The following is a 5849-nucleotide window of genomic DNA, read 5'->3' on the forward strand; positions in this document are numbered from 1 at the left end:
AGAAGATAGAAGTGGAAAGCAGGAGTGAAGGGGACATGCAGTGTCCAAGGCACAAAAGGTGTTCTGAGTTGCAGACACTTCATTGTGCTTCTAGGAGAGCTGCAGATTCAGCAAGACATTAAAACTGGGTATTTGCAGTCTGGACAAACAAGTATCTGCTACTTTTGCATCAGTTATTCTACATGGCCTCCAACCCTGTGACCCTTCTATCCATTGGCAAATACTGGGCAATGCTCCAGTTCACCAGAATGGCCTCCTTTATCCCTGCAGTTTCATTGTAAAAAGCCCAAGCAAGCGGCTGCCGAGTGACTCTAGTAGTTGCTCCGGTGTCAGACTTTCCAGGATCCAATTTGGTGGGAGCACTCTGGGCCTTTGGTCTCCCTCTACTCTTTGCCAGGCCCTGTTTCTTGGTTACTCTGAGCAGTAATGAGCTTCTCCACCCCAGCATGAGGACAGGCTCACAGCCAGCACATGAAAAGGGCTGTGCTCATGTGTGGCAAACTACTCTATTTCATGGGCAGCTCACACGTCTGTTTTTTTTTTTCCTTCTTCTGTGATGCAACTACACTAATGATTTTTTAAAGTAGGAATAAGGCAGTACTATGGCTTTCTGGGGGAAAAAAAGTCACAGAGCAGGAAAACTGCAGCAGATATCATCAAAGAAGCTCAGAATAAAATGCCCACCCATTCTTGTCATTGGCCCAAATGATTTTCCAGGAGGAAAAGGATCATTCTAACAGGCATCTTAATAAACAAATAGAATCATTACCTTCGTTACTTTCCTCCAGGCAAATGAGGCTTAAAAAATCAGCTCTTCCTGTTAATGTTAGTTATTTTTCATAGTCAGAAGAATCTGAAAGATCATAAAAATAAGATTAGGCCACCAAAGAATGTGGATAAGCAGTTCAGAGATGTTAAGCGCGGGCTCTGGAATCAGCTTTTGGTTCAGATCTGGAGCTCTGTCCCTTACCCTCTGATGACCACTGGCAATTTACTCAACCTCTACCCCCAGTCTCTGTTTCTTCATACAGAAACTTGTATGAATAACTTATACAGAATAACCCCACCTGTACCTTGTAAAGAATAACCTCACCTGCCAGGGTTGTTAAGAGGATTAAAAGAGAAGGTATGTGTGTAGCAAGGAGCACATTTCCTAGCACATGGTCTGGGTACTTATGTTCAAATGATAGGCCTGATCTTGGAAACCACATGTCACTTATGTGTTGTAATGTAGACAGATTGTTTCTATGGATTCTTCGCAAAGACTAAGTAGATGTTCAAATGAGAAAATCATAGGCATTTTCTGCGCATTCACCACTACACACATCGGGCTGTGCTGTGTATTAGGAAAGATTTATAAGAAGTAGAAGAGTTAGTTTTTACTCAGGAGTAGCTTAAAGTCAACCCTGAAGAACAGTAATACCACTCTTAATTCAAGACCTGATGTCCAGCAACCCCATGCCTTTACCCTATGCACCCAGAAACCCATCTTAAATGAGATCTAAACACGCTACCACAGTAGTGGCCTAACTGATCTCCCCGCACCCCTCCTTGACTTCATATAGCCAATCCACAGAGCAGCAGAGGACTCTATATAATGTAAAATAAATCATATCATCTCAGAATCCACTGATGACTCCCTACCTCACACAAAATGGGACCCAAAGTCCTCATTCTACCTGCAAAGCCCATCATGGTTTGAGCCCCATTACCTTCCTGATCACTTCTCTTCCTGCTTCCCTCCTTTGCTCGCCCCCTTCCAGTCACACTACCCTCCTCAAACACACCAAGCTTGCTCTCGCTTCAGAACATCTGGACTGCTACTTTCTCTCTCTGGAATGCTCTTGTCCTATGTACTCATATGGCTTGCTCCTTTACTTCATTTAGGTTTCTGCTCAAATGTCACCTAATCAGAGAAAGCTTCCTTGACCATTCTTTTTAAATAGTCACCCAATCCTGCTATTCTCCGTCTCCCTACTCTGCTTTATTTTTCTTCACAGAGCCTTCAAGACTTCATAAAGGAAGGTTAACGTAATGAGGGCCAGTCCTCACTGCTACAACTGATCTCAATGCCATAATTAATATTTGTCACCTTCATCTTCCACCCCTATTCTAGTTTTGCCTCACCCTTTACCAACACCTCAGCTGGTCTAGGGTGCCTCCCAGCAACCTAGGAGTCATCTAAGAGTGACTCAGACCTTCACCCACAAGGGGACTGGGTTGCGTTAGCCCCTGTGGCTGAGGTTGCTGCAGTTGCCAATTTACAGTTATCAATGGACATTGGAGTTATCACCAAGAGATGCCCCATTAAATCCCTGGGTCCTAGACGTACTCCCTTCTGCCCTATTGCCTCCATTGTGTAATAGCAACCCTATTTCCTCATAGGAATCGGGGTCAATTGCTTAATAAATGTTTCACAAGTGGATCATTGAGAATGGTGAAAAGAACCAATCTTATTTCCACCAGTTGATTCCTGGACCCATATATTATAGCTAGGAGAAAATCACCACTGTTTGTTCTGTGCATATACTGCATGTTGGAGTATACAGTTCAACCCCATAGGGTATTATGCCCAAGCTAGCACCTTAACTAGGCTCTTCCATTATTCTACTAGGCTGGCTGCCTCTAGGTGAAGAAGTACATTGTAAGATCAATCAATCCCATGATCATGTGCCCATTGTCACAACCCTCTTACCATCAAATGGATCTCTTAGTCTGAGGCACAGTTGTGTGGATTCCCATTTCAGTAAAGAACACATTCCGTAAGTCCTCAGGTAGCAGTGTCAGCGACAGCACTGACATCAGGGAAGGCAAAGCCATATCCAACTAGGTGTCAATTCTAATAATGGAATTAGGTGTGATGTCATCAACTTGCCACCAAGTGCCTGGCTAGTATCTCTGAGGATGGTGCCTTATCTATGCCAGCCTGTCCTCTGGCAGGAAAAATATTCAGCAATGGCAGGAGCTATATCAGCCCTGGTGAGAAGGACTTGATACTGTTGTGTCCATGCCTAGTCTCTACTCCTGTCACCATGGCCATGCCATTAATGAGCCAATTGCAAAAGTACTGGAATGGCCATGGAGAGACACTGACATCCAGAAGACAAAAGTCATCCTGTCTACTTGGTTGTTGATGCTCTATTGATTCACTATGGTGGATGCTCATGGACATTAACATAGGATTTAAAAAATCCTCACCCTTTATGCCTATCCTCATAGGTCCATCCATATGCCTTGGCCCTATACCTCCTTATAGACAAAGCTGATAAAAGCAGACATTAGAAAGCTAGTCATTATCGTAGGCCTCTGAATGTGACTCAGAGTTTTCTGCCCAAAAGCCAGAAAGGGCAGCTCTACTCACCAGATCCTATCTTTATTAGTCAAGGGTTGTCCCAGGGAATGTTAATTCTCTCAAATGTCTAGATTTGCATTCTAGGTTTGCATATGTGTGAGTGCTCAGGAGATTCCAGCAGACATCTATTCAGCTTAGAAAAACTCAGGCTAGAGAGTGGAACAGATTCACAGTGCAGCTGAGACAAGATCCTTATCTGGTTATACCTGGGCATAGCTGCTTGCTGCAGCAAAAGTTGGAAAAAATGGTGGGTTGAGAGGATATGAGATGAAGCCTAAGAGGTGTCTGATATACCTTCAAAACCTGGGAAGGCAGATATGACTGTGAGAAAGTGTTAAATTATGTATTTCAGCTAATTAGATAATACGGTATTTAAAAATATATGCTAATTGTGTGGTGCTGTCAACAAACGCAAGATTTGTTAGCAAAGGAAGAGATCAATTGGGCTAGAATTGGCAGGAAAGGAGCTGGTGTCTTGAGCCATGGCTGGTGGGGAGCTGAGGATTCTGAGTAGAGTCCCTCCATGTTAAGGAAGGTGAATTGACAATGCCCTGGAGAAGAGGTGGAGTCAAGCACAGGACAGACAGACTGCCATCTTTGTTGTGATACAGTGTAGTACATGGCTAAATAAACATGCTTTGGAGTAAGACAGGTCTGTTTTGAATCGTGGCTGTACTGCTTGGGTAAGTTCCTTAAGCTCCTCACACTTTAGTTTCCTCATTTGTCTAATGAAAACAGTGCCTACTTCATAGATTCATAATGAGGGTTCAAATAATTAATTTACATAAAATACTTAAAATAGTGCCTGGTACAACATAAGCCCCAGCAAAGATGAGCTAATACTATTAATAGGGAAAGTACAAACAATGGCTTTTTAAAAGCGAAAGGAAACCTAACTAGAACAAAATTATAAGAATAGGAAACACTGGGCAGTAAAGGGAAAACAGATACATCATATTTTCATACAGCACAAAGTAACTGACTTTAAGGAAAGTTCCACAAAAAGTATTCAGTTATGTCCTGCAAAAAGTACCTGGAGATGTCTGAGGCATCTTGGAGACACTCAGCAGAAATTCCTTTTAGCCTCAGTGCAAAGAAAACTAACCAAACAATAATGGCGATGTTGACATTATCAGAAAAAGCAATGGCAAAAAACCTGTTGGTAGCACGTCTTCTTTTGGAATCTATAGGACATATGGGTAGCTTGGGCCTTTCGTCACTTCTCCAGTGTATGGCTGGATTAGCCAGGCAAATGCAATCTGCCTCCACATCAGAAGGAGAATATTTCCAGGCAGAAAGGGCTGCAGCTGTCACCGACGAACTCCAGGCATCCTGGGGATAGAATGGTTTGCTGCAGCCAAGTTTTTTGGGGAAAAATACTTCTCTTCTTACCTGAGCTGCCTACTAGTATTCCTTTGCTCATAATTTGTATGAACAGAACAATTGTGTTGATGATTCCATGCACTGAACAGGATTGAGACACTATCAAAGCATTTGGGCGTTGGTTTGACAAGTTATCCAAGATATCACGAAGAGTTTCCTTTTTGGTCTTCTGCCTTCAAGGTGCACCCTCTCCAATGCTAAAGTTCTTTGTGAATCTGCCTTGGCAATTAGCATGAAGAGATAAATGACCTTTGGCAATCATTAGCTCCTTAATCATCATCTGCCTTCCCTTTATTCTCCAACAGATCCTGACCCACTTCATTTTTGTGTTATAAAAACCTTCCATTATTTTCTGAGTTCAAAGGGCCTTCTTTAAATCTTTTCTTTTATTATAAAAGTAATACTTGCTTATTAGGAAAAAAAAATCAGAGAATTTACAAGGTTGCAAAGTGAAAAGTAAAAGATTCACTCCCCACTTGACCAAGAAACACCCCCACCCTACTCCCTACAGGTTCACCATTGACAAGAGTGAGTTGGGTATGCTTCCAGACATTCCCCTTTTTTCGAAGGGGATTGTACCCCCTCCACACAACTCACAAGCAGTGCTGCTTTGCAACTTACTTTTTTATTGAACAATATTGGGAATATCTTTTCATGTGTTCATATAGATTCAACTCATTATATTTAATGAGTAAATAGTATTCTATTGTGTGGCTTACCAGGAATTTTCTAACAAGTCCCTGATTAATGGGATACTTAAAGATATTCTCAATTTTTCTCTGTTACAAACCATTCTGATATGAACACACATATATATATATAATTGTGTACTTGTGAAAGTGCATGTCTAGAATAAATTCTTACAAGCCTATTTTGCTAAATTTCATGGTGTGTACATTTAACATTTTGACATATATTGCTAAAATTTGAACCAATTTACACTCCCATTAGCAGCATATGAGAGCCTGTGATTCCACTCCCTCCCAAGGTTCCTGACAAAGTAGCCTGGGCTTTGAAATCAGGCAGAAAGGTTTCTGAATCCTGGCTCTGTCATTTATTAGCCCTGTGACCACTTTTAAACTAGTAGGCCCTTTGGGGCCTCAGTTTTCTGTCC

This window comes from Pan paniscus, chromosome 1, assembly GCF_029289425.2.
Source record: "Pan paniscus chromosome 1, NHGRI_mPanPan1-v2.0_pri, whole genome shotgun sequence".
Taxonomy (NCBI): Eukaryota; Metazoa; Chordata; class Mammalia; order Primates; family Hominidae; genus Pan; species Pan paniscus.